Source organism: Medicago truncatula, chromosome 5, assembly GCF_003473485.1.
Source record: "Medicago truncatula cultivar Jemalong A17 chromosome 5, MtrunA17r5.0-ANR, whole genome shotgun sequence".
NCBI classification, from domain to species: Eukaryota; Viridiplantae; Streptophyta; class Magnoliopsida; order Fabales; family Fabaceae; genus Medicago; species Medicago truncatula.
This window is the reverse complement of record NC_053046.1, coordinates 21,337,747-21,352,700: the sequence shown is the minus strand read 5'-3', so window position 1 is coordinate 21,352,700 and position 14,954 is coordinate 21,337,747.

The following is a 14,954-nucleotide window of genomic DNA, read 5'->3' as shown; positions in this document are numbered from 1 at the left end:
GAATCTGTTTATTATAAAGCCTCCAAGCAAAAAGCGACACTTGGAGGCACTACTTTGTTTCAAATTATGTCGTTATGCAAATCGTTACCCATTTCCTCATTCTGATTGAGAAAACATTAAATATAATTTACATAATAGCCAACATCATGATCATGTTTCCGAATCCATTTATGCAAAACATTATCATGCAAGAAAAAAATGTTATTGAATAATAGAGAATCACACTGCACCACCTGCTCCTATTCCCTAGCGAACAGTCTCCGTCGCCACTTCCAAACCCTTCCATCAACCCTCCAACCTAACCTACTCATTTCAGCTACCATAAAAGAACTTCACAAAAGAACTTCCTAACCCTTTGGCGCCTAAATCTACTCCACAAAAGAACTTCACTAACTAAGGAACACTCCAAAAAGAGACACTTTCTGTGTTACTGACTTTACGCCACATTCTGCTCCCACTCCCTCATTAATATATAAATTTTTTCTTTTAGTATTTATAATATAAAAATAATTTCTTCGATTTTAGTCATTGCAAATATACCTCATTTCGCTATTATGGTTTATGTTATTCATAATATTTGTTTGAAGAAAAAAGTAATCCATAAATCATGTCAATTGAAATTGTAATTGAGCAATACAAGATTTAGAAAACTGATAATCCCGAAAATTCTTTTTATTGCGTAAAAAGATCTTTCTATATTATTGGATTTTTTTTCACAAGTTTAATTTTTGTTAACAATGGATCGATTAAATATGAATTTTCATTGGAAAAATTGTTATAATATTCTAAATATCTTTATAAAATTTCTTTAAAAAATACGAACCGTACATGAATTTACTTAAAAATAGAAACCAACAATTGTGATGAAAAACATTTAGGTGACCAAAACTTGCTGAATTTTTTAAAGGAACTATAGATAGCATTTAAAATATTTATAAGGAGCAAACCGTACTTAACCTCATTTAAAAAAAGAACATACTTAACCATTTTTTATTTAAGATATTTAAATCCAGCTTTTATATTTTTTAACCTACTTAACCTCTTTGCCTTTTCCAATTCCTTCTATATTGATCCCTGCCATCACAATTTTCAGTCAATACATCAAACATTCAACACAAATCATCAGATTTTGAGGAAAAATTTAAGAGAGATATGGAAAGGGAAGTGGCTCGGCCACTTGAGAGAAGAAAGGGAGAAAGAAAATTCTGCCACATGAGAGAAGAAAAGGGAAAAATTCCTTCAACTTACTCTTTGATTCCTTCAATTAGGTGGAGAAGAAGCTTGAATAAAACACATGCATGGAGAAATTTGAGTGAAATAATGGGTTAGAGTTGGCTGGCGAGGAAGAAGAGAAAGAAGGAGAAGTCTTGTGTCTCTTCTTTTTGTTTTGTTTTTATGTCACGTGAAACATTTTTTTCTCAATGCTTATTGGCCAATGGTGAATTTTAGTCTCTTTTTTTTTTCTTCTAAAATTTGGTGTTCTTTGATTTTTTTTTTTAATATTAATTAGTTGCAAGATATCTCCATATCTTTTTTTATAGAACAAAATTACAGTTTAAAAGTAAGTGGCAACAAACAATCCTACAAACTTGGATTCCTAAAAAATAAAAAAATAAAGCCTACAAATTTGGAGAAACTTAACCGACTTTACAAAATTATATTATTTCCAACGATAATAATTGTTGTTGGGATAAGTTATTTTTTTTCCAGCGATAACAAAATTGTTGTGGAAAAAAAAACTTATTACCGCGATTTAATTAAGTCATTGCTATATGCATATAAAAAAAATTTATTATATTATTTCCAACGATAATAATTGTTGTTAGGATAAGTAATTTTTTCCGGCTATAGCGAAATTGTTGTGAAAAAAAAAACTTATTATAATGACTTAAATAAGTCGTTGCTATATGCATTGTTGTTGGGATAAGTCATTTTTTCGCGGTGATAACGAAATTGTTGCGAAAAAAAAACTTATTACAATGACTTAAATAAGTCGTTGCTATATGCATATAAAAAAAATTGTATTATTTTCAACGATAATAATTGTTGTTGGGATAAGTCATTTTTCCCAACGATAACGAAATTGTTGTGAAAAAAACAACTTATTACAACGCCTTAAATAAGTCGTTGCTATAAGCATATTATTGACAACAAATTGATTGTCGCTGCGAAAATGTCGCTGCTAAATATCTTATTTCTTGTAGTACTTAATTGTGGTGTCTTTGTCACACACAAAAAAAAAAGATTGTGGTTGTTAACCATACAAATGTGTAAAACGAAAGCTCGTAGAGTTTCTACACCAGAAAATTGTTAAGAGTTCGGAAGAGTGATTCTAGGCCTTGAATATTGAGAGAAAATTTAGGGTAAGATTTTACAATATTTTTATTTTTTGTTTATGAATGAATTTATCATAAAGGGACAAAATTCATCATGTGTTTGCCTAGTAATAATGGGTCAAAGTTTAAAACAATAATGGAGCTAGTTTTTTTTTTTTTTTTTTCTTTTCGAGGGAATATTGGATCTAGCTTAAAATATAGCTATCCCATACTAAATCATGAGCAATCTCATTTGCTTGTCTTTGACTAAATTTAACTTGATAGTTTGTGAATTGAGAGGCAACAATATGTTTACAAGCTAATATAACATATCCAATGTCCGTAGCATCATCTCGATTCTTGGTGAAGACATTGACTGCTACTTTGAATCAAGCTCGAAATCAATATTGTCATTTGAATAAGTTTATTAATGACTTGAGGTCAATTACTGTTGTTTTTGGATTTCCAAACTGTTGTATTTAGATTTCGAAATTCTTTTTGAAAAAGAATATCTACCGAAGTTGTAATTACTAGGTTGAGTCACGACTATGTCGCTTTTTTTAAGACGTTTCATGGCATTGTCCAAAGTTGTGCAAGACACACTATCAACCACGTCGCCTCCAGGATAAAACAAGCTCAGCTACAACTGTGCGCGCGCGGTTAACTACTGCACTGTAGAAAACCGTTTGAGATTTACACCCTCAAATACGGTACTAAGACCACTCTTTCATACTTGTCGCGGTGATTTTCGGATATCAAGCTATTGATTAGTATTGACTCACAAATTTTTATTCACCAGCGAGCTTTAATTTTTTTCAAGGGAAGGGGAAAAGTTCGAATAAACCCACATTTTAAAGAGATTTAAGGTTCGGAGGTTGGTTACGTGAAGGGAAGGTGTTAGCACCCTAAACGTCTATATTATTCTATAGGAACCTCTTGTTTTTATTTATTTTTGGCTAAATTGTTTTATTTGCTTAAAAAAGATTAATGTGGTGAGTAAAAAGAAAGAAAATGTTTTTTATTATTTTTTGATTTGGAAAGACAATTGTCTTTTGCTTACGTACCTGTGAGGGATCAAAACCTCGTATTTTGGAGTAAAAAGCTGAGTAATTTGTTTGATGTTTTTTTAGTTATTTTTGAAAAGGTTTTAAAAAATAAAAGCCAAATGGCAAAGAGAAACTTTGTTTAGAGTATTTTAATTTTAAAAAAAGGGTTTAAAATACGATTAAATGAATTAAAGTTTGTATTAAAGAAAATTAAAATGGAAAAATCTCTTGATAAGAATCAAGGTTTTTTTTTAGAGAAAAGAGTTTTTTTTTTTTAGTGACACTAGGTCAAAATGAGCCCCTTTCCCTTGGATAATAAACTAAACCTAATGTTTTTTTTTTTTTTTTTTTTTTTTTTTTTTTTTTTTTTGTAGTTTTTGATATATGAAAACTTAAATAAATAAAGACAATGCATATTTTTGATTATTTATATTACAACTTCCTAAAATACATTCTAATTGCAAATTAATAAATAAAAAAAATTAAAATGCTATCAAATAAATAAACAATGAAACAAAAATAAAATAAATTAAAGGTGGACCACAAATGAACCTAAAAATGAGGTATTTTAAAATACCTCTCAGGGACAATATACCGAACAGGGACTATGGTCTTAAGAACACTCTTAAAATCCGACGGAACAGAAAAAAAGGGAGAGGAAAAGAATAGCTAGTCAACACAAGCTAAAGGAGGGAGAAGAGAGAAAAGTTTTTTGACAACTTAAGAGAACTTTTGGTGTTTGTATAAGTGAGGAATGAGAGCTCTATTTATAGATTCAAAGGTTGATGAAAATGGAAAACTGATTTAATGGATTTTGACGGGGATTGAATGTGATTTGAATGATTTTTGAAAAAGGAAAGTTGACACCTGACTTTGGCCACAAATGGTGGTGCTAGCTAAAAAAAATTCGGAACCCTTTGGACACTTTTTAATAAAATTTTTTAGATTAGTAAAAATAAAATAAAAATAGAAAATGAAATAAAATAAAATAAAAAGACTGAATAATAAAAAAAAAAGAATGATAAAAATAGAAATAAAATAAAATAAATAAAAAGGTGGGCTCAAAACGAACCAACCAAAATTAGTTATTTTAAAATAGCTCTCTGCCGAAATTTTTCTTGAAAAGACAACATTCTGGGCCGATAGATAAAGTGAAATGGGATCTTAAGTCAAAAATTGGGGTATGACAAATGCCCCTATTTAAGTTTCTTCATCCGGAGGCTTGAAGATGAAATCTTCGATTTGTCAGGCCGAAGAGACTTAAATACAGAGTACACCATTTTTGACCCTAAGATAATATGAATGCACGTGATGCAAGTATGAATGCATGATGGCAAAGACGATCTGATTGATAGAGAGAAACAACAACATGATCCCCAAATTCGTTGATGAAAGGGATCCGACTCCACTAGGGAGTAATGTAGTTTCACTGAGGAAAATGGTTGTCTACTATCGTATTGATTCATAACGATAGCTTAATAAAGACAAAAGACTGAGGTTACCTACTTTCGCATAATAGCTTAATGAAGGTAAATTTGAAAAAAGAAAACATTGTCTACTATCGGTGTGAGGATAGCTTTATGAAGACAAATGACAGGTTCTACCTACTATCAGCATGAGGATAGCTTAATGAAGGTAAAATGTAAAGGTAATGAGATATTGTTTACTATCTGTATGATAGTTGTATGAAGAAAAATGACAAGTATTACCCACTATCGAGATTGATAGCTGTATGAAGGAAAAATGAAAGAGACATTGTCTACTATCTATAGGATAACTATATGAAGACAAATGACAAGGATTACCTACTATTGGGATTGATAGCTGTATGAAGGTAAAATGAAAGAGACACTGTCTAACACCCCAATTTTTACGGTTATTATTTTAAGTGATTTTAGAGGTATATGGCGTCATATTATTGTACAAATTTATTTGATTTAGGAGTAATATAAAATGTTGATATTTTATGTTATTATATATATATATATATATATATATATATATATATATTTATGTATTTCAATCATTATGGAAAAATGATATTAATTTAGTTTGAGTATTTTAGAGACCAATATTTGAGTATGGACTAGTAGAGACGAGTTAGTATTATTTTTAGAATTTGAATTTATAGAAAAGTATATTTAAACCAGACTATTTTCTGCACCTCTTGTTTGTACTGCATATTGCACTTGCTTAACAGATCTGCTATCCATAACCCTGTTATATATTCACTTCAATTTGCACCTCATATGCTAATTATAAGGAGTTCTTGTTCCTCGTTTAAACAGAACGCACAACACTTCTCTCTCTCTCTCTCTCTCTAAAAACTTCCATTTCTCTATCATCCAAATCTCTCTATCTCTCTAGCTTATAAATCGATTTAACCACCCTTCCACTAGAAATCAGCCTCTAAATTAGTTTTTGACATCAATTTCTTCGATCATGGCTCTGTGCCTTTGGTTCCATTTTGGTGAACGAACTGAAATGAGCCGAATTCTCTATCATCCAAAAGATGCATATGTAAAATAACTGTGATGAACGGGAAAATTATATTTCCCAAAATTAATTTGAGGCTCGTTGCGACGGTTGTAGCCTTTGAGAGATGAATAAGTTAATGTGCAAATATGGAAGTGAGGTTAAAAGAGAAATTATAAATTTTATTAAGGTGATGCTTGACTTGCTTTATGTTGGAATGTGTCCTCATTGATGTTATTGTCGAATAGGTATTATGATCCTAATTGGCTAGTTGCTATTTTTGTTAACTGATGTAATTCTTGTTCTTGAATAGACATGAGTTGCGTGTATTTGGCGATGTATATATGATGTGATGTATGTATTCTGTGATGAGTAAAATTCTTTATATGTGATGAGGATTGATGTGATTAATTTAATATAACTAAATGCTCTTGTCGGATTCATATTGTTGTGATTAACTTGAGATGAATGAATACTTTTGATTACCCTTAAACCATGAGTTGGTGTTAATTTTGATTTGTGTTTGCTCTTAAGTTGTATCCTAGACCAACGAGGGAGAGATTAGACGTAGCATGTAAAGAGTATGAGAGCGTTTGATTCATGAATAATAATTTATTAAGAATATGTTAAAGGTAATAATGAGGATTAAAAATATGATTCTGAAACATCTAAGCTGCCGTGAATGAAATTATGTTAAGATTGTTTAGTATTTTATCTTTGGGAGATCATGTTTTAATGGTTAATTATGGTGTGATAGATGTGTGTGTGTGTGCAGATTTGTGTTAACTGGTATGAAATTATGTTTAAAGAGACGCTGCCTGTTGAATCTCTTCTCTTACTGACTGGTAAAATTTGACTAGTTAAAATCATGATTATATATGTTTGAACTATTGAGACTTGATTGAGATTGACTGAAATACATGAATATGAATATGGATTTTTATTGAATAGTGTGAAGCATACATTGTGAATTGTGATTATTGAATGAATATGGATTGAATGATAAGGTATAGGACCTAGTGGAGTGTTTGGTCATCATCTAGGTAGGGTCTGACAAACCTAATATGATTGTGGAAGTACTAATGAATGAGGCATATTGTCTTGGGGTTGAGGAGGGGGTCTATGAGGGCAGGGCCAACTTTGAATAGTCCGCTAGGACTCGACCAACTTTGAATAGTCCGTAAGGACTCGGCCAACTTTGAATAGTTTGTAACGACTCAGCCATTTTTGAGTTGTCCATCTACCATGTGGTAGCATAGCACTATCGACCTCCTAACCAAGTACTTCGGAGTAGAATGGTACCAAGAGATGTCTAGAGTCTAGGAGCATATGCATATTGTAACGCCCCAATTTTATTTAATTATTGTTGGTTGATTTAAAGTCTTTTTATATATGATTTTATATAATTATGTTGATTATGTGGTGTGTTGTATTTTATTAAATGATATATTTTATTATTTATTAGAATATGTGAGAATTAGAAATAATTGGAGTTTAGGGGCTGAATTAGAAATAAGGAGAGTTGTGTGGAGTTAATTAGAAATAAATGGGAGTTAAATTAAGGAGTTAGAAATTGAGAAGTCAGAAATCAGTTTCACGGAAAAACAAGCACTTGGGGAGAAAAATGGAGTGAAGCCAAGGAGAGCCAAGTGGAGATCGTAGAGCTTTGTTCGTCTGAATTAAGTAAGGGGGAGTTTTATTCATCATAAGGGTTGTTTACTCATGTGGGTAGTGAAGGGTTGTTAATTTTCATTGTTTTCTGATTCCTTCGATGATTCTTTGTTATTTTCATGTTCTTTCACGGTATATTAATTTTGGATTTTTGGATAATAATTTTTGTGATATAATTTACTTGGATAAAAACCTAACTCTATTGAATTGAATATTTTCTCAAATTCAGCTCTGTTTTAAGACGTCGATTTACTATGAGTTATGAATTGATGATATGTGTCCTTTGAATTACCATTCTTTATATATGTCCTTCGATTTACAGTTATGTGAATTTCTGCTCTTATGATTATCAATTGTGATTCACGGTTTCAGGATTAGAGGTTACATACGGTGAATATATACATACAACTAATTAGATAACACTTTTATCTATGACTAGTTGACATTGAATATCAATGATTGTGACTTGTTGCTACTTCATATTCCAAGTGCACATATACTAACTAATTGGCGATTTATACATACATGTTTTCATCTGAAGAATTGCAACTATAATAATTAAAATAATATACTACAATTTTATGGTGATTTTTATAGGTATGATAGTTATATTGAATTTATTTGTACTATTATTTAAACGTGTCTGAAATAATAATTTTAGATAATGAATTGGATTGATGAAAGATTAGATGCTGTGTAAATGAGAGGATTTAGTGAGAAAAATGTCAAAACTCTCGAGAGCAGCTATTTTCTACTCGCCACGGCGAACAACTTACTCGCCATAGCGAGTTACCCCTTTTCTTGAGTTCGCCATAGCGAGCAGTGCACTCGCGAGGCGAGTTGCACAGTGGCTGAAGCCGCATCTATGTTTGTGTACCTTGTCGTGCGTACTATTTGGTGGATTCTTTTGGTTATGATGATGATTATATGTGATTGCATTGTTTACCAAGAACATGATTGATTGTTGATTAATGAATTATGTGTATATGACCATGTGAATACATACTATGTTGATGGATTTCATTGTTAAAGGTTGTCGTGTCACAGTTGACCAAGTTGCGAAGTAAGTCATAAGTAAATTATGCAATGCTGTCGTTGTTGTTGAAAATCATCCTTGTTGTTGATGCCGTTGAGTTATAAGTTGATGTAAGTGTTGTTGAGTTGTATGTTGTTGTTTTATAAGAGGTGGTGTACTCTTATGTTGTCGTTTTATAAGAGGTGGTGTACTGTTATGTTGTTGTTTTATAAGAGGTGGTGTACTCTTATGTTGTCGTTTTATAAGAGGTGGTATACTCTTATGTTGTTGTTTTGCGAAAGATGGTGTACTCTTATGTTGTCGTTTTATAAGAGGTGGTGTACTCTTACGTTGTTGTTTTGCGAAAGGTGGTGTACTCTTACGTTGTTGTATTTATAGGAGGTGGTGAACTCTCATGTAGTGTATTGTCAGGTTGACGTTGTTGTCATCGAATCGTTGAAGTTGTTGTTGATGCCAAACCATGGAATATTAATGTTGGGTTGTTACATTGTGGCATTTGTCGTTGTGTCGTGCATTGTCGTAGTAGGTGTCGTTGTTGACTGAGTGGTCAATGTTTATTGTGGTTGAAGAGACATGTAATATTAATGTTGAACAATTTGTTATTGCTTATATTGTTAAATGTCGTCACTGATTTATATGTCTATTATTTAATGACTGTGAATCTCACCCCTTCTGTTTGGAAATGTTGCTCTTCATATGAGTAACTTGCAGGTGATCGAGAATAAGTAGCTGTTGATTGCTGTCGTGAGTGGCTACCTCTCACTGTGTCTTTAGGTGCTCTGATACGTAACGGGATGTGAACTTTTGTGGCTATTTTCTATTCCTTACGTATTGCTTATGATTTTACATGACTATAATTTAGTTTGGATTTTATGAGATGTTATGATGAGGCCTTCGTACCAAAGACTATTTTAGTTGTTGAATTTAATCCGCTGCGAAATATTGATTATTATGTTGATTATATTTTGAAGGATAATTAGTTAATTATTCCATTTATGATTTTTAAGAAGTGTAGCATTCCGTTTATGTGAAAAACTCTGATTATTTGTTATGAAATTTTTAAGTTGGGAAAAACAGGGTGTTACACATATCATTGCCTAAACTATGACTGCGTTATTGTGATTGATGTGGAATGACTTGTGGAATTATCTTGTTGATTGCCTTGGACGTTATTATAAGATTGTTTTAGTTGCGACTATATTGGGATTGAATGATGACATTTACTCGTGAAGATTTGAAATGTTTTGTCTTGGTGATCTTGTGATTAAAGTGGATTGAGATGGTAAATCATATTTTTAAAGATTTTGAATATTATGTTTGCGACTATCTGGTTGAATGTAATGAGTTAAACTGTTTTATCTCGATGATTCATGACAAATATGATTGGGGTAAAACTATTCATACTTTTATTTGATACTCCCTCCGTTCTAAATTATAAGCAAAAAATAAAAATCATACTTATTAAGAAAACTAAAGCATAAGAATTTGTAGCATAGTTTTTTGTGTTTTCTTTGGAATAAGTTTCATGGGGAGATGTAAAAACAATTTTCATTGGCAATTGGTTATGGAAAAAATAAAAGAGAGAGAAAATTAAATGTAATTTGCATTTAATTTCATGAGAATAAGAAAAAGTTTTTACTGAAAAAGATGATATTTTTAAAAACAAGATTAAATAGAATAAAAGTTTGTCTTTTTTGCTTATATTTTGGGACAAAGAAAATAAGTATTTTTTTGCTTATATTTCAAGACGGAGGGAGTATGAGGAAGTTTATGCTTTGACAGTTTGAATTAATTGATGTTTAAGGTCGGTGATTTTATTAAATGTGATTGATATGATACAGTGTTTAGATTTGATTTTATCGCCGGTTATTTGCATTTATTTTATACTATTTCATGTTCTCGAAACTCACCTCATCGTTGATTGTGTTTGCTGGCTTAACCCTGCGGTTGCGAAAATCGTAGTCCTATAGGTTATGAGTCCAAAAGTGAAGTACATGCCTTTAAGAAGACTTATTGTGTGTTCGCATTTTATTTTGGGAAGATAGCCCGCTCTGAAAGGTGACATCGGGTTGGGATTAATTTATTCGATTTAAGCTCAATCTGTAAAACGTTTGTAATTTCAAATGTTAGTCGTAAAGCCAAATTTTCTTATTATTAATTCTTCAAATAATGGAGTATGAATTGTATGTATAAGTTGTGACGTCCTTGTCTAAAAGTTTTTGAAAATTTATAATTTTAATAGTTCAAAGTGGCTTAAATTATTGTTTTTAAGTAGATTTTTTTTGTTGGGATTTAGGGTGTCACACACTGTCTACTATCTGTATGATAGCTGTATGAAGACAAATGACAAGTATTACCTACTATCGGGATTGATAGTTGTATAAAGGTAAAATGAAAGAGACATCGTCCACTATCAAACGAGAGGATAGCTTAAAAAAGACGAATGAAGAGTGTTATCCACTATCACATAATGATAGCTTAAAGAAGGTAAAAATGAAAGACACCGTCGACTACCAACGGGAGGATAACTTGAAAAAAAAGATGAATGACAAGTATTACCCACTATCACATGATGATAGCTTAAAGAAGGTAAAAATGAAACACCGTCTACTACCAACGAGAGGATAGCTTAAAAAAAGCAAATGACAGGTATTACCCACTATCGCATAATGATAGCTTAAAGAAGGTAATAGTAAGAGACACCGTCTACTACCATTGAAAGGAAAGCTTAAAAAAAGACGAATGATAGGTATTACCCACTATCTCATTATGATAGCTTAAAGAAGGTAATAATAAGAGACATGGCATTGTCTACTATCGTACATTGATAGCTTAATGAAGACATATGCCTTTTTTAGTGTCATCTCTTGACCAGACACACTGGGATGTCATTTTTTGAGGAAAATAAAGGTAATTGCAAGCTGTTCATTTGTAGAACCTGCCACTTGGAACATGATGAAAAAATTTATTTGCAAGCTATTCGCTTGAAACATGATGGGAATATGTATTTGCAAGCTATTCACTTGGCACATGATGGGAAAATGTATTTGCAAGCTATTCACATGGCACATGATGAAAAAATGTACTTGCAAGCTATTCGAGAAAATAAAAGCAATTGCAAGTTGTTCGTTTGTAGAACCTACCACTTGCTGTTTGGGTCAAGATTAAACTTGAAGAGATTCGACCAATGGGTGATTAATGCAATCATGTATGAATGATGTTGTGTATATACTGTGTATGCATGAATGTGTGAATGTACAACTTGTGCGACTGTATAATTGTATGACAGGTGAACTCGATGAAACAAGACATGGTCAAATGAACTGGGAGGTGGACTGACATCTCAGTACAAACACTTGGCAAACTTCATCGGAGATGGTATCATTGGAGACAGATCGAGCCACAGATGGGGTAAAGCCCGACACAAGGTAACAATTTATGGGGAAGTAGACACTTCCTGGGGTGAAAGCCCACTATTAGTCCAAAAGTCTGGAAGAAATTCGTCATTTCTGAACCGACACAGAGTGTTCTTCCATTGGCACGCTGTAGTAGTCGTGTTTTTTTTAATCCCTAACTTTTTCCTGGACCGCCTTTTCAGGTTTTCAGTCCACCGGGAGTATATTTCTTTTTTTGTGCCCTTAATTTTTGTCTTGACAGCCTTTCGGGTTTTCAGTCCACCGTGGCGCTCTCTATTTCCTAAGCCGCCCTTTCAGGTTTTCAGCTTAGCGAACTTTTTTTCTTGTATTTTTTTTATAGAAGTCCTTCCACAACGTTTAGCCATGTTTTCCCTGTAGAGTTTAACCATTCTTGAGGCGGATGTTGGCGTACACTTCATCTATTCACGAGTTCAAAGATAGTGTGTTTGTTGTTCACATTTTCAAAAAGACATGAAAAAGTTTTATTTATTTTTTGAAATTTTTTGCTTTAAGTATTACCATAAAAAATAGAAGAAATTTTGCAAACAGAATAAATGAGAATTCGAAATAAATGGGCGCATGCTCAAATTAATTAATTGAGTGGTGGCCTGCCAATGGCGTGGCTCCACGAATCTTTGCAAAATTTGGAAATGGTAAATATATGGGAAAGGTACATTGAACACAATAACCGCTATTCTCCCTAACAACTTTGAATCCCACTATTCCGAGTCTTTGATATGCAGGTGCTTCGAATGGGAGGCCTTTTAACAGCTGAAATGCCCCAAGTGAATCATGTCCGCCCCTATGTAGTTACCTTGTCATAATCCTTAACTTTTGCATAGATCGCCCTTTCAGGTTTTCAACCTATCAGGATAATCATTTATGTTCATGTCTCAAATTTTTGCCTGGACCGCCCTTTCGGGTTTTCAATCCACTAAGACGCTCATTTTTTCCTAAGCCGCCTTTTCAGGTTTGCGACTTACGGAGCTGTTCTTATATTTTTAGACAAAGTATTTCTTGACTGCATCGGTGTTCACATGACGTGCGAGTTTGTCACCATCCATCCGAGCCTCCGTAATTAGGCATCCATTTGCCCCTGGAGTCTGGTTGAAAAGATAATATTATTTGCACAAGTTCTCATTCTCGGGGACGAACGTTCTTGTCCAAAAGCTTGTTCCATTCTCTTTTGATATAATTGTTCATGACATAAAGTAGTCATGCGTTCAAGTTCAAACAAGTTTGGCTTTCGTCAGATTTCTCATTAACGGGACTTTGACCTCCATGGGAAGCACGACCTCCATGTCGTATACTAAGGAAAAAGGGGTTGCCCCTGTTGAAGTGCGTACTGAAGTACGATACCCGTGCAAGGCGAACGGTAGCATCTTATGTCAGTCTTTGTAACTAGATGCCATCTTCTGGACAATCTTCTTGATATTTTTGTATCCAACTTGAACGGCTAAGATGCCCAAGTAGGCGAGAGATCTCATCGGGAACCTCTTCATCCTCCTCTCCTTCAGTTTCGGACACATGGAACTCAAAAGTTGGAAGAGAGTACATGGTTAATGTGTTCAACGGACTTATCAATGTTTAATCCGCATTTATGTTTGATTTTAGAAAGTGAATGATTGTATGCAGACATTTGGAAAGGATTATTCTTTTAGGTTCTTGATGAGTAATTTATTATCTATTTTAATATGTTATTTAGTTTCGTTTTAAATAGATTTAAGTTTATTTTATTTTAATATTATTTCCTTTTTGAGGAACGAATATTAGATGGATTGAGTCTTAGAGCAAAAGAAAGGGACTTGGAGCTGATTCGGTATGAAAATACGAAGATTCGGAGACAAAAATATGTCTCCCCCAAAGTCAGAAGCTTGGCACGGCCGTGCCACCCTCTAGAGTCACTTTTGCTGCTTTTGCTTAGATTTTAAGCTACTCTATTTTAGCCTGCAGTTTCTTGTGGAACATTCTAGTAATGTAATTGCTTAGATTTTAAGTCGAATGTATGCTGTAAATAGAGTAGCTAGCCATCACAAATATTCATCTTTCTTGGAATTCAATAAGTGACAATTGTCTTTCTAATAAAAGTTCTTTTCTTTTCCTTTACTTTCTTGTCATTTACTTTTATGCTTTCTCTCTTCTTCTCCATGTCTATGATGAACATGAGTGAGTAGACTTCTCTTTGTCTTGGGATTGTTGGATAAGTCTAAATGACATAATCCTAATCAAACTAAGCTCTAAGCCTTAATATTATGTAACCCTAATTTCTTATCTAAATTCACCGCTTTAACATGGATCAACCATTATCAAACTGTGGAAACGAAAGTGGAGGGTTTGATAATTCTTTATCCATCATCTCAAATATCAATTCATAAAACGAAAGTGGAGCTTTGATATTCGAACAAGTGAATTTAGACAAGGATTGCAAAGGCAGCGAAATAGTCTTTGCAATCTTTGAGACATATAGTTTCGATCTTCAAGGGAACTAATAATGATCAAGTCAGCGAAATAGGCTTGGTTGTTAGAGGAACCAAAATCTAATAGTAATCAAATCAGCGAAATAGGCTTGGTTGCTAGAGGAACAAAAGAGAATCTGTCTTGAGAAATTAGGTCTAACATAAAGTTATAAGCTTATAGTTTGGTTTGTGAAGGACTTGTCATTTAGATGAATCAATGATCCCAAGGCTCCTTTTATTATATCATCTTTCAATCTTTTGAAAACCCCAACTTGCAACTCGATTCTCCTCTAATCATTATCAAAGGTTAATTGAATTAAACTACTCCCTGTCGGAACAATACTCTTTTATTACTACTTCGGTAAGACCGTGCACTTGTGGTTTTATCCTATCAGTTCTTTGTATTACCATTTTTCCAGAAAAAGCATAAAATGAAACAAGGTCGGGATCAAAACGGCTTTTTAATTAATGATGGAAAATACAAGAAGCAAAAAGCCCTACACAAGTTCACTTTCGTCTCGGGCGAAACGAAAGGATTT